Source organism: Mastigoproctus giganteus, chromosome 2 (assembly GCF_048544385.1).
Source record: "Mastigoproctus giganteus isolate SK-2022 chromosome 2, ASM4854438v1, whole genome shotgun sequence".
Lineage (NCBI taxonomy): Eukaryota > Metazoa > Arthropoda > Arachnida > Uropygi > Thelyphonidae > Mastigoproctus > Mastigoproctus giganteus.
The window spans coordinates 19,395,738-19,422,622 of NC_143576.1; the positions used below are offsets into that span (position 1 = coordinate 19,395,738).

General features: G+C 37.8%; 1 protein-coding gene across 4 annotated transcripts in view; it reads left to right on the top strand.

Moving 5' to 3' along the window:
- The first annotated feature begins 1,721 nt into the window (after positions 1–1,721).
- fmt (phosphatase 6 regulatory subunit 1-like protein fmt) overlaps positions 1,722–26,885 on the top strand; it is a 477,658-nt gene continuing 452,494 nt past the window's right edge. For 3 of the 4 annotated variants that reach the window (XM_090388378.1, XM_090388363.1, XM_090388382.1), the window contains exon 1: positions 1,722–2,275. The gene's annotated coding sequence lies outside the window, so the exon portion shown is untranslated. The remainder of the gene's footprint in view (positions 2,276–26,885) is intronic. The other variant, XM_090388370.1, reaches the window with a different exon arrangement.

Genomic DNA, 26,885 nt, shown 5'->3' on the forward strand with positions numbered 1-26,885 from the left:
TCCCTCCACCTTCTCTGCCTTATAACCAGCGTCTGAACCACCTCTAAATTGCCTGAGCTGTACATTCAAAAAATTAATAGCAACATGAGTTGCATAATCAATAATCCTTTTGGCTGACCCCTATCTGTAGCGTTTTTTTTTTTTTATAGGTCCACTGAAATCTCAGGAAATTAGGTGGGAGTACCTGCCAGAGTAAATAACTATAATACTGGTGTACCTGGTCTGCCTCCACGGGGCGGAGTGTGGACAACGTTGGAACCCATTAGGGGCCCAGTGGCTAAATGACCAGAGGAACAAAGGTATACGACACTACACATATACAAAACCCATACACTTTTAAACCTCTGGCATTGATAGTGTTCTGTTCCACACCCACAATGTATACTACGCGGAGATGGGGGAACCCCTGGTGCCGTTTGCACCAGGGGTTCCCTCTGCACTCTACATTCTACACTTCGTCTGCACTCTACACTCTACACTCTGTGGGTTTTAAGCGCCATTGCGACTAATACGATGAAGCTTTGATATGTAATGTCAAAAATGTTTGTGTATTCTTGTCGGTTTGCTGGACGAAAAAGTTGAGTTTTTGGAGTAAAAATCACGACACCTTCTCCTGATCCGGACTTAAAAACCACTTTTTTTCACAAAGCCACTTTGTGAAAAAAAGTCTATACATATTCCTCCAGCCTTTGACGATATTGAAACCTGCGCGCACTCATGTGTGTGTGACTCACGATGGTATTTATGCACTTGGTTCCGTTGTGTTTATTGCTGGTGGTAGTAGGTTTTAGGCGTACTAGCGGCTTAGGCCATATCGCGCTATATGTATTATGTCTGTAAAATTGCGTGTATTCTGTGGTCGATTTGCTCTTTTCTGGATAAGAGTCTCGAGTTTGGGGGATAGAAATCTATGCTGCTCTCTCCTGAGATTTTAAGTCATCCGTGTTGTGAAAAAGACCTTTGATAATTCCTTGGATCATTTACGGAATTCGAACTCACGTCTTTTCCTCCCACTTTTGGGAGGATCCTGATTCCACTAACCTTGCGAGGTGTGGCTGTCCCACACCTCGCAAGATCCGCCTTCACTTTAGCAATTTCGGTGCGCCTCTCATCTACAGAACTAGAGTGGATCCAGGCACGAGTTAGCAAGGTTCGTGCAGTGGCAATAGGTGACTACGCGCGTGTGCTGCCCATAATTTTATGAAAGACGACAGAGAATTGAGGTGGTCTAAGAGTCGGTCACCCGAATTTCTGGGGATAACCACAAACCCTTTTTTGACACCAATCTTTTAAATAATTGGTCACGCCTAGAAGGAAGCAACTGCCCAGGCATATTAATTACTCTAATCTGAGAGAGAGAGAGAGAGAGAGAGAGAGAGAGAAATTCGTACACTTCAGTTCTTCCGTTTGAATTAGGTAGCCTGTTTTTTTTTTTTTTTTTAATTCCGAAACTGAAATTTTTTTTCCCTGTAAACAGGCAAACCGACTGAAGAATGCAGGCAATTTCAGACATTCTATGGGTATGTGAGCGAGCGACTTGGCTCCATCATCCAAAAAAAAAAAAAAAAAATTTTCCGTTTTTTTTTTTTTTAATTTAAGGAAATTAAAAAATATCGTATTAGTATTATATATTTTGTTACTGTTATAGGTGGCGAAACTATTTGCTTTTTAGCACATCATAATTATTACTATAAAATTTTAACTTCGTTGTAATGAAAACGAAAATGGCCGCTGCTGCTTGTTGGTTGTTTGTGTTGTTAGGCTTTCAATATGTGTAGGACTTCATTAATTTTGTTTATTTGTACCTGGTATATAACATTAAGTTATCGCGAACATTTGATGTCATCGTAGTAGGTATGATTTATTTTATATTAGAACATTTCCAGAATAAAAAAAAAGAAAAGAAAAGTGGTGGGAGTGGTATAAGGTGCTGTATCAGTTAATAGTAGGTAAACATTTCGAGTTGACTACGTTGTTTATAGAGAGATATCACTTTCCAATTAACATTAAAACGGTAGAGGAGAGCGGCTGTGATGCCTAATTGTGTTACATCCTATAATTCGGATTTATTCAGCATATGCAATATTGAAATTCTGTGAAGATTACAACCAGTGTTTTGCTGTGAGAAAGTTTATTTTTCAGTTTTCAGCAAAGACAGCTGATTAACGTATATTGCACTACTGTACTTGGATTTGCTTCGTCTTAGTTTCATTATATTCGAAGTTTGTTTTTTACCAATTCATAAGACGTGTGTCAGAGTACGTTTTCTAGCCAGGTAAGTGATGGCTGTAAGGTTCAGGTAATTTAACCTACCAATGCGAACAGTTTACTTGGTATTAGAACGATAGAAATGAGAATTATATACAAAATCGGCAAAAACCCGTGACAAACAATATTCAGAATTATTTATAAAGCAGATTAGCATCTTTAGCCATTTTGTACAATGCGTATTCACAGGCTGGTTTGCACATTGGGCTGTAAAACTTGGAATAGCTCATGTGGAAAACCTCTATTTCTCTTGGCCTGAGACCGGCAAACAATATTATTATTAGTAGTACTACTACTACTAATCTGTTACTAAACTATCTATTACAGTGGATGGATTAGTAGTAGTACTACTACTAATCCATCTCCTATAATGATATGCCTAATTCTTTCTTAAATTTATTCAGATTACCCATTTCCCCAACACTAGATGGTAGTTTTTTCCAACAGTCAACTACTCTGGCTGAAATAAAAATTTTGCACATCTATCTTGCAGCCATACGTTTTGTTTAATTAATAGATGACAGAACCATTATGAGCATTGTCCAAAAAAGAGAAAGAATACTGTCATTATCAAGTTTATTCAATCTATTTAAAGCCTTAAACATTTCAATCATGTCTCCTCAAAAGTCTTTTATATCCTTGATATAAGAGTTTGCTTGGATTTGTTGTTCTTGATGAAATTTATCATATACCAATGAAGAAATATCAGCATGATAATGTTTGAGTAGCCTGTCAGTGAGCATTAATATTTTTATAATACAGGTGAAGATTGAAGCTCTTGTCTAGATTCTGTTAGGAAGGCCATTTGTGAATTTTGTCCTTTTTTTTTTTTTTTTTTAAATCTCTGAAATGATACTCTCTCTCTCCTCTGAAAATAAAATATTACAGTATAAACTTAATAATTGATCTTAATGAGAACCTGGTGTTTTTGTTTTTTGCAAATACAGTGAAACTTCTCCTAACAGACACCTCTCTCTAATGGACATCTCTCTACAATAGACATTTTCAAATTCCCCAACTCTCCTCTATTGGTATTAACGTGTTTTCAGCTTCTGTCTAGCAGACATGCTCTGTAACGGACGCGGACAGACAATCTGCACTGTTTTGTTTAGATTAGCACTTAATTTGATCTCCCCATAACGGACAGCGGGCGAGCTCACAGCCCTTTTTCTAGGAACTTTTCTTCCACGTATTGCCTCAATCGTGTGTTTATTTTCTATTTCCGATTCTCTGAATTTTATCAGGGTTTACATCGCGGTTCTAAACCCTTTTTCAAGAATTTTAAGGCACGTGTAAAACTTCTGATGAATTCGGTGTGTGCAGGGGGGTGAATTTGGTCGGCCTTTCGTCTTTTGAGTTTCAGTTTTCAGTTTTGTTCAGTGTCGTGTGAAGTGCACAATGTCTTCTCGTAAACATTTAACTTTAAAAGATAAAGTCGAACTCATTAATGCGTATGATCGGCAAAAAAATAGTGTTCGCAGTCTCGCTGCAAAATTCAAAATCGGGAAGACGCAGGTAAGTGACATCCTAAAGAAAAAAAATGAACTGCTCAAACAATTTTGACAACACGGAAATGATCAGGTTCAAAAATCATTCCCGAAAACTGTTGGACTTCAAATTGACAATGTTGCGTATGAGTGGTTTTGTCGCGCACGTGCTAAAAAAATTCCCATTAACGGGCCTATTATTAGGGAAAAGGCTTTGGAGGTTGCGAAATCTATGGGAGTAAATGAGTTCAAAGCTTCTGTGGGATGGCTAGACAAGTTCAAAACTCGGCATAAAATTTCTTGGAAAACTGTAAGTGGTGAAGGTGGAGCTGTTGATACTGGGGTTGTAACAGAGTGGACCGTCAAATTGGAAGATTTATGTCGTGATTTTGAAGCTAAGGTTTACAACTGTGATGAAACAGGGTTGTTTTTTAAAGCACTTCCTGAAAAAACAATGAGTCTAAAAAACGAAAAGTGCCAGGGCGGAAAAATTTCTAAGGAATGCTTGACTGTACTATTTGTACAAATATGCTGGGAGACTTTGAACAACCTCTTGTTATAGGAAATCCACAAAATCCTCGTTGTTTCAAGAGCATAAAGTTGAATCTTTAGAATGTTGACTGGAAGTCTAATAAAAAAGCGTGGATGACACGAGATATCATGAGCAAATGGAGAAGTCACTTTAACCAAAACATGATTCGTCAAAACAGAAAAATTATTCTTTTCATGGATAATGCTGCATCTCACCCGCACATTGAATTGTTCAACATTCAAATCGTTTTTCTGCCACCAAACACAACTGCAGAGTGTCAGCCCTTGAATCAAGGGATAATAAAAAATTTTAAACTTCACTACAGAAAACATGTTTTAAGACATCTCATTGCAAACATGAACGATGTAACATGTGCGAGTGACCTTGCAAAGAAAATCAGCATCCTAGATGCGATTCAATGGATTTCCTCTTCAGTAAACGCAATTAGAAAACAAACTGTCGTGAACTGTTTTGTAAAGTCTGGCTTCTCAAATGCAAAAATTGAAGTTGTGAACAGCAATGTGGAGCAACAAGAAGAACAAGAACTTCAACATCTACTGATAATGTACAATACTCCAGCTACAAGTGACCCTGGCTACAAAGATATTGACTCGAACCTCACTACAGAAGATGGTGCTCTAGATATCAATGACATTATCATCGATATTGTTCAAGAAGTTCCTCATGAGGATGAAGAAATGGAAGGAGGTCATTCTGTCGAAGAACATATTAACGACGAACCACTGATGAAAATGGAAGAAGCGCTCATACAAATCAATCGTTTAAAAATGTTTTTCGCTGCTGAAGAAGATACTGAAGGACTTTCGATGGTTTCTTCACTCCAAACAAATGTTGAAAACAAAATTATCAGCCGGAAGAAGGTGCAGAAGAAAATAAGTGATTACTGTATGTATTTTTCTTAAGATACAGTCATAATATGCATAGCACAATTGTATGTATATTATTTACAAAAATATTGTGCAAAATCTGTATATAATTTAATTTTAAATTAAATGTTTGACGATTTTTCTTTATCTCTTGTGTATGTAATTGTATATTATTTACAAAAATATTGTTCAAAATCTGTATATATTTTAATTTAATTTTACATTAAGCGTTTAACAATTTTTCTTTCTTTTTTTTTTTCTCCCTCAGACTTCTTGTTAGCGGACACTTTTCTCTAACGGACAAATTCTCGTTCCCCCTGGCTGTCCGTTAAAGGGAAGTTTCAATGTACATGCATCAATAAAGATGTGAAATAAATTAAAATGAATTAAAAAGGAGTGGAAAGTTACACTGTATAAATCAATAGAATTGTCTGCATTTGGAATAAAATTACTGCAAAATGAATACCATGACAGATTATACTACGTTTTCATAAGAGCTGAATTATTTGTTCTGATCTTTGTAATCAAAACTGTTTCAGCTTTTAAACTCCAGATTTCAGAAACCTTATAATTTCACTGAAATAAATAAATTTCAGTTTATTCTCTAGATAGCTCACATATTTCAGAGTAAAAATAAGAGTAAAATTAGGAATTTATATATATACAGGGTGTTTCAGTTAAACGTTTCAGAACTTCTAAGAGGGGTAGGGTACATCCTGACAACTCGAAATCATATAGCAATGTGGGGTCGGAAATGCTTTCCTGAAGCGGTGTTGTACACAGAAGCACCATAAAGAAAAGAGACCGTAAGTGAGAAATCGTTTTAATAATACATGAAAAGAAGCAAAAGGTACATGGATTAAAGTAAGTGAAGTTTCTTCCACGGGCTACAATGCACGACTCACATCTCCGACGCATGGACATCCGAACATTCTGGAATACTCCAGGCGAATTTCGAATTTCTTCGGCAGCTACTGCGATTCTTGCAACCAGCTCCTCAGCATTGTCAACAGGGGTGTCATAAACTAGCGATTTCATATGATCCCAGAAATAAAAATCAAGATATGATAGGTCGGGTGACCGAGCAGGCCAACGCACGGGACCACCACGTCCGATCCACTGTTGACCAAATGTGACATCCAGGTAGTTACGAACATCTCCGCTATAATGGGCAGGGGCTCCATCGTGTTGGAACCACATTGTCTGTTGTGTCGATGCAGAAATCTGTTCATCTCTCAAAAGTTGTGGCAATACTTGCTGCAGAAAGATCAAGTAGATAGGTCCGGTTAGACCTATCTACTTGATAATCCATGTACCTACGGTAATCCATGTACCTTTTGCTTCTTTTCATGTATTATTAAAACGATTTCTCACTTACGGTCTCTTTTCTTTATGGTGCTTCTGTGTACAACACCGCTTCAGGAAAGCATTTCCGACCCCACATTGCTATATGATTTCGAGTTGTCAGGATGTACCCTACCCCTCTTAGAAGTTCTGAAACGTTTAACTGAAACACCCTGTATATAAATTGTATTCATGCAAAGAAAAACCATCCCATCTCTTTGAACCTCATTGGCAAAACTTATATAGAAATAAACCCAATGAAAATAAATATATCTCAAGCTGCAGATGCTCAGTCTTCATGTATATATGGATGGCTCAAAAATTGATATATCCATATGAGCTGCAGTGATCCTTCCTACATCCACTCTCTCTGGCCAGTTGCCAATTGAATGCAGTGTTTTTACATCTGAACTCTGCAGTCAAAATGGCTTTGAATCTCCTTAATAAACTTTTAAATACCCAAGTCATAGTATATGTAGACTCTTTAAGCACAGTGAGTGCCTTACAGAATAAATCACAAAATTCCTATCCACTTCTCACACAAATCAGATCACAGTTATGTGATCTGATTTGTGTGAAACAAGATGACTGTCAAATTTTGCCGGATACCCAGCCGTGTCGGAATTCCAGGAAACGAGTGTGCAGACGAAGCAGCAAAGCAACCTGCTTGCTTTGATTCCATTCCAGTTCCTTATTCTGATTTCAAACCAATCATACGGCGGAATGTACTGAGATGTGGTCTGAAATGTGGCATACCCAGACAAGAAACAAGCTTCTTGTTTCTTGTCTTGATAAAACAATCCACAGTTGTGGAGATCCAGTTTCAGATTAAACAGGCATGAAGAGGTCATGCTTGCAATAGCACAATTGGCCATACACATTTAACACACCTCTTTTTATTGCTAGGAGAAGATCCTCCACTTTGCTTACACTGTAGCTCTCTACTTACCATTAAGCATATTCTAATTTAGTGTGCACATTACCATTCAGCTAGAACTGCATGTTTCAAATCACTGCTTAACTTGCAAAAACCTCTGCAACTACTTCCAACTTCAAATTCACAGAACCAACTTTTCATCTTCCTCATTTATTCATTCAACTGCCGTTTTCTGGAACAATCTTCCTTCATATGTATTTCCTGAAAATTACAGTCTACGGAAGTTCAAGTCTAATGTCAACAAATATCTTCTTTCATCTTCTTGTTCTCCAACCCATGCACAGTATTAAGTACTATAGGTTCCAATACCTCTCGTGTTTGGGGTTTTCATAAAAAAAAAAAAAAAAAAAAAAAACTAACCCATATGATAGCAATTTCTCAGAACTTTTTTACTTATCTGAAAATTATCAACTTTTACAGTCACTTCTAGACCTATTTCCCGTAATTTATATAGTCACCTCTAGACCAAAGTAATAGATGCAATTTGGCCATAGTAGCCCTTGTGTCATTAAACCTCACTTCAGCAACAGCAAAGACTTCTTTACTTATGTAAACTCTAAAAGGAAGAGGATGAATCAGATTGGTTCACTTGATATTGATGGTTCAACTGTTGATGATCCTGCTCAGATAGCTGACAAAGTGAATGAGTATTTTGCATCTACATTCATACATGAGAAATCCTGTGGGGAAGTGGAGGACAGAAGCTTATTAAACTTTAATAGGGAGCTAAATGATTTTGTAATAACTTAAAGAAAAGTGGAGGAGAAATTGTTGAAGTTATACATAAGAAAGTGCCCTGGGATGTATAGGATCTATCCAGTTATATTAAAGAAGGCAGCAAAGGAAGTAAGCCAAACCCTTATTGATAATTTTGAGAGATGTGCAATTGTATCTCCAATTTAAAAAGGGGGATCAAAGGGTGACACGAGTAAATTACAGACCTGTTAGTTTAACTTCTGTACTGGGGAAAATAATGACTCATGTTAAAGAAGCAGTGCACGATCATTTAGACAATACTGCAGTAATAATTCTGACACTGCATGGGGTTTGTTAAGGGGAAATGTCTGACTAGTTTGATGTGGTCACAAAGGAACTGGATGCAAAAGATAATTTTGATATCATATACTTGGATTTCAGGAAAGCTTTTGATACTGTTGCATAAGGAAGACTACTGTACAAATTGAAGCAGTATGGCATTAAGGACAAGTTGCTACAATAGATAAAAGGATGGTTGAATGGGAGAAGACAGAGGTTGGTAATCAGAGATTGCTCTATGTGCACTAATGTTATTAGTCCATGGGTTGCAACAAACTTCCATTGTTTCAGGACCAGCAGAACATCGTAAGCAGGGCATAGAGGCACCAACATCTGGGTATGTCGAAATTCAAAATTTTTATTAAAAGAAGTAGGGGGCTCCGCCCCATGCTCGCTTTACTTGCCAACCCCTGCGCACACTTTTCTACATATGATATGTAGAGTTATGACAGAGTAAGTCAAATCTTTTCTTCGTAAAAGTCACGCCTGTCAAAACGCACCGATTGATATCTAATGTAATATATAAAAGAAAATAGAAAGGGTGTAAGAAAAAACTATAAAAAGTGAAATTGTGTAAATGTTGAATGAATGAGTTGTTAATAATTGCATGTTCTATCTTAGCCTCTTGACCGGACAGACTGATGGCTATGCAGACCCTCAGGGGCCTCATGATTATCTAAGCTGATGCCATGCTATAGCTTTTTCTAGCTGGCGTGGTGTGGGATTCTAACACTGGACATTTGGGTAACCCCCAGGACAGTGTGGAACAGAGCTGCAAAAAGCACACGCTCCACCACAGGAATCTCTTTCCCTATGTTCTTTTATTCCTACCACCTGGGGTGGTTATCTCCTTCCCCCACCCCTGGTGGCCTAACCACCTTTTGCCAGGTGGCTCATCCCACCACCCACTTTCAACTCCCACCCTCTGGACCATGATTGGCATCCTGTACCAGGGGTCCCCTTACTGTCTCCCCTTTCAAATTAGGCAGGTGCCTCAACTACTGCCCCCTCAGTTCTCTACCACTTTTATCCCACCCTCTTCCTATCTCACCATTATCACCTTTCCAATAAAAAATTTTTTTTCTTTTTGGGATCTCCTTGGATGCCAAGGAGATATCCAGGGTTCGCCCCGCCAGAGCTTTCTTCTCTCCTAATGTGTCCTGGCCTGCTTCCCTGATGCCCTGGTGGAAACTGGGGGTTGATGGCTCTCCACATGCCCCCAGCCTAAGCAGCCAGAGGAACAACACAACCCATACTAATACTTCACATAACACACACACACCCCAGCCTTATGCAGAGTATTGTATTCTACCCAGAGTAAAAACGCGGAGTTGGGGGAGACCCCAGTGCTGCCAGGCAAAAATAACTATGCCACTATGATCAATATCTAATCAGGAAATGACCTATGTAATCATTTACCTGTGCATTTGTAGTGCCTGGCATTCTCAAATTCGAATAAATATCACTATGTAATTATTTACCTGTCTTTACATAGGTCACTTAGAAAAAGGCTTTTTTGATTCGGGTTCCATAATGCATGAGGAATATTGTTGCATCCGAAACAGAAGGATTAAAATATTTAACTGAAATATATACAGACTATTTACAAATATTAATATACAATAAAATATACAGTATTCATTAATGTACAAAAAGCGTTACAATGTTACATCAAATGATGCATATGCACGAGGTGATGAACGTTATGGAGGTTGTCAATAATTAATTGCATTTGTAGTGATTTGCCTCGCCCTCTTCTCCCATTGGCTTGAATAAATATCACTAGGAGGAAACGTTTTTAATGTATAGAGAGATATTTAATAAAAGTATCTCAGGGGCGCCAAATACATTTCTTCGTAGGAGCACCAAAACCTGTAGCACCATGCCTTCATTGTTGTTTTCTATATTTATCAATAATATTGATGAAGGTATATCAGGCCTTAATGTTGAAGTTTGCAGACAGCGGAACAGCAGAAACGTCTACTTATTAGTCAGCGATGAAAGCCATGGAGTCAGAATATTTTGCTGGAGATAAGCTGGACTCATGCACCATCAGTCATATGGATAATTCTAAATGTCATGTTCTATCCTATACACGCAAAACCGGGTAAAAATTATTTAAAGAATTTGAAGAACAACAGCTGATAGGTCGATGTTGTGGATTAACACTGGGTGAAGAAAACACAATTTGTCTACAATTTAAATTTTTGCAGCGTTCATGTTGCAATCCTTTCCAGAAGAAATATCATATGGTGAAAAAAAGTTTACAACCAATTGATTTGTCAATGGCAGACTACCTGAAAGACTGCAAAGGTAGACATAAAACCTAACAAAGGTAGAAGTAAAACCAGGCCAGAAGCTGTGCCCATCATGCTGAAAAGCAACAACAGGAGCATCAAAATCATCTGGATCAGACCATGATGACAAAATGCATGTGACTGAAATCTTGAACACAAGTTTGATGGCTATTTGTATTTCTCCTCTGAAATTTCAGCAAATGGCTAAGAGACTCACAAGGCTATGCCAAAAGGAAGGCAAGTCAAGTACAAGATGTAATTGCCAGTAAAATTGCATCTATTGGTGGCTTGGATCCAAATGACATCATGGAGCCAAGTGTGAGTCATCAGTGTGGAAATTGCTTAGATTATAATGAGCTGCTGAAATAATTGAAAGAAAAGTTGATGGTATCAAGTCATTCAGAATGACTTGATGCCATCAACTTTCATTCAGAAATACTTCAAATATTAACACTAGCTCCAGTTAGTTGGTCCATAAAGAAAACAATGGAAGAGTTTAGTGTCTCAGAAAGAATGACTGGAATAAAATTCTGTTTTGTTTCTAAAGAGGAAATTGAGCAAGTAAGGCTATTTCAAGAGAAAAGATTCATAGACGGTCATCCTATTGCTGGAACAAGAGAAAATCATCACTTCATTCCTATTGATGCAAGACAGATTCGTGTTTGCAGAGTATCAAATGACACACCACCATCATTTGTAGCTCATGTAGATCAGACTAGTGAAACCAATATTCAATATGTGCCAATTGTTAATTTACAACCTGGCCAATACATTGCCTGTATTTATGACAATAATTGGTGGATTGGAAATATTTGTGAAATTCCATTTGAAGAACATGATGTATCAGTAAATTTCATGCATCCTCATGGAGCAGCTCGCTCATTTTACTGGCCTGCTAGACAAGATGTCTGCTGGATTCCTGAACAACAAATTATTGCCAAATTTCCAGCTCCAAAAACAACAACAATGGGATGTCAGTATAGCTTTCCTGTGAAGTAGTAATATCAACCATCAATGAAAAATTCCAATCCATTACGAAGCAGTGATTCAGTATCTTCATACTCACTTGCTTATTTCAAATTGTATTGTGTTTTAAATAAATTTTGTGCAGTTATAACTTTCTCAAGCTTAGAAACCAATAGAACATCATTTTTATGTTTGGAATCCTGAATAAAGACCACTTGGGAACTTGCACTAAAGAAACCCATGCAATTTCTTGTCTTGCCATTTGCACCCCTATTGTAAAAAATACAGATCTTTTTGTTCATTAGCAATACATCCTTTCTCCTTAAACCAAAGGGCAGAGTAATTGCAGAAAATTTCACTCTTCTAAATGCAATAGTTCTTTCCTTATTGAGATGTAAAACTTCACCATCATATAATATGCAAATAAGTTGTAAAATATAAAATGTTTAAGGCCATTTTTTAGGCCTTAAGTAGCAAGACACAAAACTGAAAAACCATTATACTTGTTGCTTAACGAGAGAATTGAAGGTTTCCCACATTAAGATATTTGCACCTAAAGATAGGTCAAATTTTGAGTCTATCTTTGAAGGAAAATATCTCAGCCAGCAAAGTATAAGAGCTCATATTTAGTTAGGCTGAATTCATGCAGATGTTAAATGGAATGCCCAAAGAAAAAGGTACCAAAGGTGTTTTTTATTTCAAAGTTATGACTTTCCAAAGTCTTGCTTAAATTTGTCACGACAAATTTTTGGTGCCAGTTTCAGACCGCATTGTAAAAAATATGAAGGTTCTTGATCCTGGACACCAAACCTTTTGCATTCTCTGCTAAAAGTTAACTAGGTATACCGTTCCAGAGCACTACTTCTCAATGTTGTGCAACAGTAACACTTAAAACTTTGAAAATTTTTTGTGATTTGCTCTGCGTAACACAAGTGACCTCCACAAAAGAGGCGTTGGTGCCTCAAGCATACTATATTTTGAACTGAATTTTTTGCACAGCTTCTTTGGAAACCTGTTTAAACATCTAAACCAAGTTTCAACAAAATTGGAGATGGTCAAGCAGGGACCATCTTCAAAATTAGGCCACTTGACATGGAGTCACCCAATAGTAGTGGCAAATGATGCAAGAAAGCAAGCAAGCAAGTTTATACATCATCAGCCTAAAAAAGAAAACATACTTCTAAAATCACCCGCCTGACCACTCCAGTAATTTGTCTATATTCCTCTTGAAATTGATTCAAATTACCCACTTCCACAACACCAAATGGAAGCCTCTTCCAGTAATCAAACTACCTGCTGGCTGATGGCAAACTTCCACACATCTATCCTGAAACACCTTCCTCAATTTGAATTTGTTTCCTCACGTGTAGAGTGAGCAAAAGGAGGGATCCCGTTAATATTGAGCTTACTCAATCCATTCAAAGCATGAAACGTCTTAGTTGGATCTCTTCATAGATGTCTGGTTTCCAGACACTGCAGTTTTCAGAATTGAAGCCTTTTCTGGTAAGAGTGCCATTCATGTTCCAAATCTCATTGCCCTTCCCCACACCTGTTCCAACAGATCAAAATCCTTCCTAAAATGAGGCTCCCAGACCTGTAAATAGTATTGAAGGTGTGGCCTTACACACCCCTGATTGCTGCTGGCAAAAATCCTATTTATCGTTGACAAAACTTGGTGCTGGGCAACTGTCTGCACTGCTCAGAAAACTTTGTCAGTGTGCACAATTACCTGAAGTTTTTTTTTTTCTCCATGATCCTCAGTGTATTATCACATAGTTAGCATTAGAAGAGGCATATGATGCAAGAAAGCAAGCTTATGCAGCATTAGCCAAAAAAAAACCAAAAAAAAAACCCACTTCCATTTCACCCCTCCGTTCGTTCGAAATACCTGTCCAGCTGAGCCTTAAATTTATTTAGGCTATCAACTTCCACAACAAGGGATGGAAGTCTGTTCCACCAGCCAACTACCCGCTGGCTAACGTCAAATTTCCGCACATCTATCCCACATCTGTCTTTCCTCAATCTGAATTTATGCCCTCTCAGGTGATTATTCTGAGCAAGAGGAAGAATCCCATCGATATTGAGCATGCTCAAACCATTCAAGGCTTTATACACCTCTATCAGATCACCTCGCCGGTGCCTAGTCTCCAGACACTGTAATTTGCAAAATTTAAGCCTTTCTTCGTAAGAGCAACCCTTTGTTCCATTCACTAATCTTGTTCCCTTTCTCTGTACTCATTCGAGCAGCTCTACATCCTTCTTGAAATGAGGCCTCTAGACCTGTATACAGTACTCAAGGTGTGGCCTGACCATTGCCTTGTACAAGGGAATAATCACCTCCTTATCCTTGCTAGAAAAATTCCTGTATATCATTGACAAGACACCATGAGCTACTCTTGCAGCCCATCTGCAATTTCAGAGAACTTCATATCTGCCTGCACAATTACCCCCAGGTCCTTTTCATTCTCTACCACTGTCAGTGTAGTACCACAGACTTGATACGTTGCTCTGGGGTTGCTGTTTCCCATATGTAGTACTTTACATTTGTCAATGTTAAACTTCATTTGCCACCTCTCGGCCCATCTGCTCAACTTTTCCAGATCCTGTTGCAGTAGCATAGCATCAGTAGTGTCCTTAACAACCCTGCCAACCTTTGTATCGTCTGCAAACTTGGACATTAAGCTTGATATACCATCATCAATATCATTTATAAATACAGAAAACAATAATGGACCCAACACTGAACCCTGAGGGACTCCACTAATAACATTATTCCATGATGAGCAGTGTCCATTGATTACCACTCTGTCTGCTTCCCCTCAACCATCCCTATATCCATAGCAGCAGTTTGCCTCAAATGTCACACTGCCCCAATTTGTGCAGCAGTCTTCCATGTGCAACAGTATCAAAAGCCTTTCTAAGATCCAAATGTATAATATCAAAGTTATTCCCTGCATCCAGTTCTTTTGTGACTGCATCATAGTATCCAATCAAATTGGTCAGGCAAGACTTTCCCCGTAACAAAACCATTCTGTGTCCGAACTATAACTGAAGTCTTGTCTAGATGATCCTGCAGTGCTTTAACCAGTGCCTCCATTAATTTTCCTGGAACAGAAGTTCCAAGAAACTCACAGGTCTATAATTACTTGTGTCAGTCTTTGATCCTCCTTTGTAAATTGGGATCACATTTGCACATCTCCAGTCTATGGGTACCTCTGCTGAGTCCAAAGAAGCTCTCATAATTATGGCTAAGGGTTTGCTTACTTCCTTTGCTGCCTCCTTTAATATAACTGTATAGATCCCATCCAAAGTTGGTATTACATATTATTTTATTCTTGAATTACTGCAACACATATGTAGTACTTTGCATTTGTCACTGTTAAACTTAGGTCTGAACCTTGAACAGTATCTTTTAGTTGGTATTAAAAGCCTAGTAACCAAAAGCAGTATGTACTTCAGTAGTTGCTACTTTTAGTAAATTCTACTTTGATACACTGTGATCTCTCTCTCTCTCTCTCTCTCTCTCTCTCTCTCAGTGATTCTGTTTGTCTATAGATGTTTGTTATATATATATCCCCCCCCCCCCCGGTGCTTATGTCTCACAGAACTGGCTCAACATTGCACTAGCCACCCTTGTTGACTACATGCAATGCCTTAGATTTTAGGTACTTCTTAATTAAGAGCATAACTCTTTCCCTCCTCCTCCTCCTGTACTTTGTGTAGACATTGTTCTCCCTGCATTCAAATTCTGCATCCCTTATGTCTGAGTAATGCCATAACTCCAATGTCTCTAGGATGTCCATTACTTTTAAATTAATCAAATTTATTTGCTATGCTATTTACAAGCAAGTATACGTGCACCTGTTTTTAGTCTTAACCCTAACATAGCTCATGTATTGGCTTGTTCCGTAAGGACAGGCCTTATAATCTCCACCACCCTGCTTTCATGGCTGCTGCATGTTCTAACAGAAGCAGTTCACAAATCACTTAATGCCTGTGCCTGCAGCTGCTATTATTCTGTTAGTCTGGGTATCCTCCAAAGCTAGCAGTTTTCCAACTCACCTAATGCTGTGTCACAATAGCTTTAGCAAATATTCTTGCAATGCTTCTATTTAAGTGTCTGACCCTGGAGAAACACACTCTCCTGTTAACAGATACAGGCCTAGGCTCTACTCTTGTGCTCCTGCCTACCTTGTTTGCCCAGAATTAAGCACAGTTTCAAATTTAATCCAAATTTTTCAAATTTGGATTAAATTCTTGCAGATTTTTCTTAACATTGCCCTATACTTGTTAAGTAAATCCTCATATCTCATACTGTTAATATTGTTAGTACCAATGTTTATATCAGTATCATCTACTTGGACACAGTAGGTAGTGTGTTAATGGTAGCAACTGTTGTAGGCTTAAAAGATGGTGGCTGCTCTCCAGTGTCAACTTTTTTCCTCTGGCAGACATTCCCGGTTCTGTTCCACCTATGTAGAGGGCTCTGAAGCAAGTTCTAAGGCTCGTACTGAAAATTTGGACAACAGGTACAATAAAGAATGCACTCGCCATTTATTGGGGGGAAAAAAAAATTAGTTACAAAATTTGTCACTATACGCTGCTGTGGCAATACAAATCACTTGAACAGCGCTACAAAATAGGTCCTCTATTTTGGTCAACAACAGTTTCCATTCGAAGAACAGCATTTTCTACAGCAGAATGTAATATGTCAACCAGAATAGCCAGCACATGACGTTTAATGCTGTCCTTCAGATCTGCCAGAGTTTGACATCCTTTCCGATACACCTGATTCTTCAAAAAACCCCATAATCAGAAGTCGCATGGGGTGAGGTCCGGTGATTGGGGTGGCCAAGATGTCTGGAAACAACAGCTTATGACCTGTTCGTCTGTAAAGTGGACACAACGGTGGATGTGGGGTGGCACACCATCTTGCATGAATATGGTATCCTGAAAACATCAATGTTGTTGCAGCTCTGGTATTGCGAAATTTGCCAACATTTCATAATATTGCTGTACAGTGACGGAACCGGTGTGGGATGCAGTGAGTGTTACCTGTTCAAAAAAATATGACCCAATCAAGAATGTGGCCATAAATCCACACCACACTCACTTTTGGAGAATGCAACGGGACCTCTTGAATAACTCTAGGGTTTTCTGTTGCTCAAATCTGACAGTTGTATGTATTCACTTGTCCAGAAGTGGGCTTCATCATTCCAAAGGATGTTCCATGGCCAAGTGATATCCACTGTCATTTGCGTCAGAAACTGAAGTGCGTATGTGAAACAAATATCTGCATCACCATGCTTTAGCTGCTGTAGCATGTGCATCTTGTAAGGATAGTACCATAACACCTGATGCATTACTAGCCTTACAGTGGAATATGGCATGTCCACTTCATGAGAAACAGCTGGCACACTTGTGCTATCACATGGAGATTGACTTGATAAATCCACGACAGCCATAGCCACATCTTCAACATGAGACAAGTCCATTCATTTTTTACCTCTACCAGGTTGAACACAAAGGAAATATTCTTTAAATTTCTCATTTGAATTAGCAAATTTAAAGAGAACATCAAGGCAGCTTTTGCCTTTGAGTAATTTAGCTTTTTCTTCATTACTGTTTTTTTCATTTCCTTAACTTCCTACTTCACCTGTTTATTCTGTTTTCATTTCCCATTACCTATAGATTTTCTGCCTTAATGCTGATATTTCATAATTTCATTTCATTCTAGCATCACCCAAATTAATTCCTTTTCCTTCACCGTTGTGCAACATATTTTACCTCTAAATAAATAAGAACATCATTTATTATTGTACCATGCTTTACTTCATTTTTATTTGTGCCCAGTTGCAAATAGCAGTTTTGTGTTATAATTTTTGGTATTGGCCACTGTATTTTCTCCTTATCAGAATTTCCAAAAAAAAAACCCCTTTGTTTCTTCAATATAAAAATCATCTGAGTTTGACTTCCCAACAAATGTATACATTGTTACTTGCTTTAAAAAATAGGGCTGGGAATAATCTAACAGGAAAAATGCTTAAATGATTTCATTTCTCTTAATTTTTTTTTTGAATAATACTTTGTTTACAAAGCAGTTATGAAACTATTTGGAAGAAGCTTGGAATCATATCATTAAATTTTCATTTAATGATATGATTCCAAGATCTTTTCTAAATTTCATTTCATTTAATTTAGAAAAGATCTTAGTTCTCAAATGCAAATGTTATAAAAGCACTCCAAATTAATGAGTCTGAATTAGTTAGGTTTTTAATATTGAGATCAATCACACATTTGTAAGGTAGCCTGCTGATTCCACAACAAACACAGACACACAGTAATTTTATCCTTTGTAAAATTTATTTGTAATTGTTTATATTAAGTTTTAAGTATTATAGTGGTTCTGAGTGTTCTAGATTCTTCTTCTTGAGTTATATAGCTCTTAGCTCTTATTTTTGTATAATCAATTATTTCTGTTTTTAATTTGTGAAGTATTTTCCAATTACATGTTTATGATTTTGTATTTTGTTCTAATTTTATCCTTTCCCCAGTGACAGTAAATATTCCTTTATTTTAAAATATGAAGTTGCATAAAATATGTAGAAAGTATTTGCACTCTGAGGCAAGAATGTGTTTACAGACATAAGTAGTGTAGTTCCAAGTTTTGTTAACAGTGTTAAACGTGTATGAAAATAATGGTAGGCTATGTGGTGATACCAGGAGATAAAATGGCTATTAGGAGATGAAATAATATATTTAAATTAAATTCTGTAACTTAATGAACCTTCATAAATTTTGATGGGCATGACATCAAGTATTTTTACTTAAGGGGAAAATATATGCAAATATTTAATATATTTCTCTCTCTAATGCCACTAGTGTGCTGTGTGCACACTACTGCTCGCAGGCTGCAGTAGTGTGCACACTGCTGCAGCCTGTGCCTTTCCAAACTGTTTGTTAGGCCCACTGCCCTTGATTTTTCTTTCTACTATAAAATGGTATAACTGCAAAATACTTGTTCAGCCAAGTCACTGGAGCTCTTGCCACAAAGTCCTAAATTTAGTTTAATATGCCAGTTTTAAGAATTTTTGCTCTTACACAGTCACATAGTTCAGTTGATTTCCCAACTAATCATTTTTGACAAGAATATTATAAACTATGTTTAATGATTATGTAGGTTTAAATCTATGTTAACTGAAATGCATTTACTGCTTCACTCTTTTGACAACTTGTCTACATCTGATGAAGTATTAGGCCATAATGTTGATGAATTCTTTATTACTTGCATAACGAAAAGTTATACTACTGCTCACATTGGGTCAATTTAGTTTTATGCAATGGTTTTATCCAGTGCAATTAGTTGTGAGATGTTATTTGCAAAACATACAACTGTTTCTTTTGCTATAAACCATTTAGAAATAAAAAAAAAAATAGGTTTATGAAGTAACAGACGTCAGTAAATGGCACCTCCTTTTCTTGCCTCGGCTGCTCTGTCAGTAGCTCCTCATTCACACAGTGCTATTATTTTAGAGAAACTCACTCACTGTCATCAAATTCTACTATATGATATGATCAGTTGTTAACACAATGAGCAAAGCCTCCCTAATAGCATTAGTAAAGCCACAAAATGCAAGAAAGCAAGCTTATATAGCATCTGCCAAAAAAAAAATGCAAATCTTCTAATTTCACCTATCCACTCACTCCAAATGTTTGTTTAGTTCTGCCTTGAATCTGTTTTAGCTATCAACTTCTACAATGGCAGATGGAAGTTTGTTTCAGCAATCAACCACATGCCAGTTAAAGGCAAACTTCCGCACATCTATCCTACAAGTGTCTTTCCTCAGTTTTAATTTATGTCCTCTCAGGCGATTATTCTGAGCAAGAGGAAGAATCCCATCAGCATTGAGCATGCTCAAACCATTTAAGGCTTATACACCTCAATCAGATCACCTCGCAGGTGCCTAGTCTCCAGACACTGTAATCTGCAAAACTTAAGCCTTTCTTCGTAAGAGTAACCCTTCGTTCTGTTCACTAACCTTGTTGCCCTTCTCTGTATTCATTCCAGCAGCTCTACATCCTTCTTGAAATGAGGTCTCCAGACCTGTATACAGTACTCAAGGTGCAGCTGACCATTGCCTTATACAAGGGAATAATCACCTCCCTTTCCCTGCTAGAAAAATTCCTGTATATCATTGATAAGACACCATGAGCTACTCTTGCAGCCTGTCTGCACTGTCAGAGAACTACATATCTGCCTGCACAATTACCCCCAGGTACTTTCCATTTTCTACCACTGTCAGTGTAGTACCACAGACTTGATACGTTGCTCTGGGGTTGCTGTTTCCCATATGTAGTACTTTACATTTGTCAATGTTAAACTTCATTTGCCACCTCTCAGCCCATCTGCCAACCTTTCCAGATCCTGTTGCAGCAGCATAGCGTCAGTAGCGTCCTTAACAACCCTGTCAGCCTTTCTATCGTCTGCAAACTTGGACATTAAGCTTGATATATCATCATCAGTATTATTTATAAATACAGAAAACAACAATGGACCCAACACTGAACCCTGAGGGAGGGACTCCACTAATAACATTAGTCCATGATGAGCAGTGTCCATTAATTACCACTCTGTCTTCTGCCACTCAACCATCCCTTTATCCATAGCAACAATTTGCCACCAATGCCACACTGCTCCAATTTGTGCAGCAGTCTTCCATGTGCAACAGTATCAAAAGCCTTTCTAAGATCCAAATATATAATATCAAAGTTATTCCCTGCATCCAATTCTTTTGTGACTACATCATAGTATCCAATCAGATTGGTCGAGCAAGACCTTCCTTTAACAAAACCATGCTGTCTGAGCTATAACTGAATTCTTGTCAAGATGATCCTGCAGTGCTTCTTTAACCAGTGCTTCCATTAATTTTCCTGGAACAGAAGTTAAACTCACAGGTCTATAATTACTTGTGTCAGCCTTTGATCCTCCTTTGTGAATTGGGGTTACATTTGCACATCTCCATCCATGGTTACTTCCCCTGAGTCCAAGGAAGCTCTCATAATTATGGCTAAAGGTTTGCTTACTTCCTTTGCTGCCTCCTTTAATATAACTGGATAGATCCCATCCACCCAGGTGCCTTTCTTGTATTTATCTTCAACAATTTCTCCTCTACTTTACTCTCAAATATTACAAGATCATCTAGTTCACTGCCAGTGTCATCTATGGCATTCCCCTTTCTGTTGTTGTTGTTTGGTTTTTAGGAGCATTAGCAACTAAGGCCATATTGCTCCAGGATATGCGGTGGTCATTCCTTAACCTTTCCGCATCCTCCATATTTGGTGGTCACAGGCTCAAACCCCGGTCTAATCAAGAAGCGTGTGCTACGCACTGCTGCTCCTTTCCACCTGGCTACGGAGGCGCCTCCCCTTCCTGAATAACTCGTGTGAATATAGATGAAAAATATTGATTTAGTTTGTTAGCTACCTGAACAGTTGAACCATTGATATCAAGTGGACCAATCTGATTCATCCCCTTCCTTCTAGAGTTTACATAAGTAAAGAACTCCTTGCTGTTTTTCTTTGCATCCCTTGCCAAAGATTTCTCGTAATCTGCCTCCGCCTGCCTAACCTCCTTTGTAACTTGGTTACAGATCAACTTATATCTATCATAGTTCTCTGGGTCACATGTTAATTTATATGTATCCCATGCATTTTTCTTCTCTGCCATGTCTCTTTATTTAATCTGACATCCATTTAGGCCTGAACCTTGAACAATATTTCTTAGTTGGTATGTAAAGCCTAGTAGCATCCAAGATAAGTTCTTTGAATGCTTCCCATTTTGAGTTTGCTGTTGGTAACATCATCAGTTGGTCCCACTGTATAGAATTTAAATTCTGTCTCAGACCATCATAGTCACCTTTACGAAAGCAATAACCCTTCCCTTTACCCCTGATGGTAGTTACCTCTTTGAGTAAATCCCACTTCAGCACACTGTGATCACTGCCACCTAGTGGTTCCTCTACCTGCAGTTTCTTAATGCATGAAGGATCACTACTGATAATCAAATCAAGAGTATTGCTCTCTCTCTAGTTGCCTCCCGAACATGCTGATTTAGAAAACAATCATCCAAGAAATCCACAAAAGCCTTGCTAGTGTGAGAGTGACCAACCCACAAATTCCAGTCAATATCTGGGAAATTAAAATCCCCCATTATAAGACTCTGATTTACTGGCCCACTCTATTTCCCTGTACAGTTTCTTATTATACTCATCAGAGTCATTAGGCCTATAGCACACTCCTACTCTCAATTTTGATTCCTCAATGCTTATGTCACACCAAACTGACTCAACACTGCACTGTCCAGCGATGTCGACTGGCTTCACTTCCTTGGATTTTATGTGTTTCTTAACTAATAGCATAACCCTTCCTCCCTTTCTATCCTGTCTATCCTTTCTGTAGACGTTGTACTCCCCAAACTCCAGTTCTGCATTACTTATATCTGTGTGACACCACGTCTCTGATATCCCAACAATATCCGCCTTTGATGCTTTGAGCAATACCTCAAATTCATCAAATTTATTTACCAAATTCCTATCATTGGTGTACACACAAGTATACATGCACCTGTTCTTTTTCTTAGCTACCCTAACACAACCCATGTGTTTACTTGTACCCCAATGACTCCCAGCAGTCTCTGAAATATCCTGCATCTTATTTTCCAGGCTGCTTATATAATAAAGAATTCCTAGAGTTAGCTGTAATTTTCCTTGGAAGTAAACCACCACGTGGAGTACTTTTTCAGATTTTAGGCAGTATTCATCTTGCTTGCTTCAACACTGTTACGGAAAGGTGAAATATGTTTTTGAGAAGAATTTCTCTTGACATATACAGAATTCTTGGACTTCATGAATGTGCATTTTTTTTTTTAAATTCATGTATGTGTTAAAGCTTGATTTGAGGCTCCTATAGCTGTGAAACAACCCCCAACCCACACATATACAAGAATATGAAACTTTTGTGGAGTTATTTTTATGAATGAATAGATCCTTATAAATTTGTAAATGTTTATGGTATATGTCAGAGGAGATAGAAGCTTCTGCGATTATTTGATAAAAATGTGTTGAGAGAGAGAGAGAGAGAGAGAGAGAGAGAGAGAGAGAGAGAGAGGGGGGGGGGGGGGGAGGGGGGAGAGAGAGAGAGAGAGAGAGAGAGAGAGAGAGAGAGAGAGAGAGAGAGAGAGAGAGAGAGAGAGAGAGAGAGAATATTGCCTAAATTTCAGGATTATTTTCAGGATACTTGTGTACTAATAAACTAGAAAGTGTGATGTTATAATATGCATATAAAGAATTGATTGATTTTATTTTAAAAATTTGCACAATTTAGCCTTAGTAGAGCCATATGATGTAAGAAAGGAAGCTTATACAGCATCAGCCAAAACACAAAACAACCCTTCCTATTTCACCCATCTGTTCCCTCTAAATGTGTCTAGTTCTGCCTTGAATTTATTTAAGCTGTCAACTTCTACCACAACAAATGGAAGTTTGTTCCAGTAATCAACCACCACTAGCTAAAGGCAAATTTCCGCATCTATTCTGTACTCTCCTCAGTTTGAGTTTATGTCCCCTCAAGTTCGTAATCTTGGAAAGAGGAAGAATCCCATCAGAATTGGATTCTTCCTCTTTCCAAGATTAATTGAGCTTGTTCAAATCATTCAATGCCTTATACACTTCAATCAGATTGCAGGTGCCTATTCACCAGACACTGCAATTTGTAGAATTTAAGCCTTTCTTTGCAAGAGCAATCCTTTGTTCTATTTACCAATCTCATTGCCCTTCTCTGTACTCGTTCCAGCAACTCTACATCCGTCTTAAAACGAGGTCACACAGTACACAGTACTCAAGGTGTGGTTTGAACATTGCCTTATACAAGGGGGGATAATCACCTCCTTATCCGTGCTAGAAAAATTCCTGTATATCATTGACAAGACATTGTGAGCTACAATTGCACTGTCTGCACTGCTCAGAAAACTGACTGCACAATCAATCCCCATATCTGACTGCACAATCAATCCCCAGATCTTTTTCATTTTCTACCACCCTGGGTGTAGTACCACACATTTGATGCATTACTTTGGGTTTACTGCTACCCATATGCAGTACTTTACATTTGTCAATGTTAAACTTCAGCTGCCACCTCTCAACCCATCTGCTCAACTTTTCTAGATCTTGCTGCATTACCATACTGTCATTAGTGTCATCAACTACCCTGCCAACCTTTGTATCATCAGCAAACTTGAAAATTAAGCCTGATATACCTTCATAAATGTCATTAATAAATACAGAAAACGACAATTGACTCAACCTGAACTCTGGGGGGACTCCACTAATAATATTAGTCCATGAAGAGCAGTGCCTATTGATTACCACTCTCTGTATTCTCCCTTTCAACCATCACTTTCTCCATAGCAGCAATTTGCCCATAATGCCATACTGCTCCAATTTGTACAGTAGTCTTCCATGTGCAACAGTATCAAACACTTTTTCCTAAATCCAAGTATATATGATATAAAAATTATTTTTTGCGTCCAGTTCTTTTGTGACCACATCATAGTAGCCAATCAAATTTGTCAGACAAGGCTTCCCCTTAACAAGCCCATGCTGTGTCTGAAATATAACTGCAGTCTTGTCTAGATGATCTTGCATTGCCTCTTTAACCTGTGATTACATTATTTTCCCTGGAACAGAAGTAAAATTAACAGGTAATTACTCGTGTCACATTTTGATCCCCCTTTGTGATTTGGAGACACATTTGCACATCTCCAGTCCATGGGGACCACTCCTGAGTCTTAGGAAGCTTTCATAATCATTCCTAAGGGTTTATTTATGTCCTTTGCTGCCTCCTTTAATATAACTGAATAGATCCCATCCACCCCAGTGCCTTTCTTATGTTTAACTTCAACAATTCCTCCTCCACTTTGCTCTCAGTTATAACAAAATCATTTAGCTCCTTGCCAGAGTTTAATTCACCCCTGGCATTCCCCTCCCCGAATAACTCCTCACGTGTGAATGTAGCTGCAAAATACAGTACCCATTGTCAGCTACCTTAGCAGGATCATGAGCAGTTGAATCATCAATATCAAGTAGACCAATCTGATTCATCCCCCATCCTTCTAGTGTTTACCATAAGTAAAGAACTTTTTGCTGATTTTCTTTGCATCCTTTGCCAAATATTTCTCGTAATCTGCCTCTGCCTGCCTAACCTTCTTTGTGACTTGATTACAGACCAGCTTATATCTGCCTTAGGCTTTTGTGTTACCTGTTAATTTATATGCATCCCGTGCATTTTTCTTCTCTGCCACAAGTCTCATTAGTTCATCTGACATCCATTTAGGCATAAACCTTGAACAATATTTCTTAGTTGGTATGAAAAGCCTAGTAGCTTCCAAGATTAATTCTTTGAATGCTTCCCATTTTGCATTTGCTGTTGGTAAAATCATCAGTTGGTCCCACTGTATAGAATTAAAAACTATCTGAGACCGCCATAGTCACCTTTAGGAAAGCAAAAACCCTTCCTTTACCCCTGATGGTAGTTACATCTTTGAGTAAATCCCACATCAGCACAATGTGATCACTGCCACCTAGTGGTTCCTTTATCTGCAGAATTTTAATGCATGAAGAATCACTACTGATAATCAGATCAAGAGTATTACTCCCTCTGGTTGCCTCTTGAACATGCCGTTGTAGAAAACAATCATCCAATAAATCCACAAAAACCTTACTAGTGTGCAAGTGACCGACCAATGTCAATATTTGGGTAGTTAAAATCCCCCCATTATAAGAAAATCTGATTTACTGCCCACTCTATTTCTCTGTATACTTGTTCATTGTACTCATCAGAGTCATTAGGCCAATAACACACTCCTCTCAATTTTGCTTTTCCAGTGCTTATGTCACACAAAGTTGACTAAACGTTGCACTGTCCACCCATGTTAACTGGATGCACTTGCTTAGATTGTATGTTTCTTAACTAACTACATAACCTCTCCTCCCTCCCTTCCTATCCTGTCCTTTCTGTACACATTGTACTCCCCAAATTCCAATTCTTCATTCTTTATATGTGTGACACTACGTCTCTGATATCCTAACAATATCTGCCTTTGATGCTTTGACCAGCACTTCGAATTTGTTAAATTTATTTACTAAAACTCCTAGCATTGGTGTACACGCAAGTATACATGCACCTGTTCTTATTCTTAGTAACCTAACACGGCTCATGTATTTACTTGTTCCGTGATGATTTACAGCAGTCCCATGAAATTCCCAACACCCTGTTTTCCAGGCTGCTGCTCATTCAAATAGAAGCAGCCTAAAAAACAAGGTACTGGGGATTTCATGGACTGCTGGGAGTCATCATTTGTTTTAAACTAATTGGAATTTCTAGTGATTTAATTAATTATCAGCTGCCAAGCTGGGAATATTGTCAGTAATGTAAATGAGGATTCAGAGTTCTTTAGAACCTTCAATTTGTCAGCAGCACAGTAGATAGGGAGTGCAACGTTTTAACCAAAAAATAGCAACCATAGCAATTTGTCAGTTCCTGATATACAAAAAAGTTTAACAAATAAAATAGAAATAATTAACTTTTTATATTATGACAAATAAAATATAATTGAAATAAAAGTGCATAATTTTTGTTTAACAATATAGGAAATTATACAGAAATACACATCTACTCTTTTTAGGTACTCCTTATGTAATAGAAATATTAGAAATAGAGCAAGAATATTTGCTGGTACTATTGAGGTGTTGTTAGTTAGATCAGAATACTACTAGTTTGTGTTGGCGAGTGTACAGGACTAATACAGTGGTTTTCAACCAGGATTCCGCGGCACACTTTCTTGGGTTGCATGTAATTTGGGTTTAAGTTACTTAAAGTTATTATTATTTTGAAATTTATGTATTTATTTCATTATAAAAGGGTACAATGTAAAGGGTAGTACAACATCCATTGTACCGTATCTTTTTAATTTTGTAGTGATCTATAATTGATTGAACTTTATTTAGTACCTCTATATAAAGAATAAAATTATTATATAGGTATATTATTAAAAGGTTGAAAACCACTGTGTTAGGT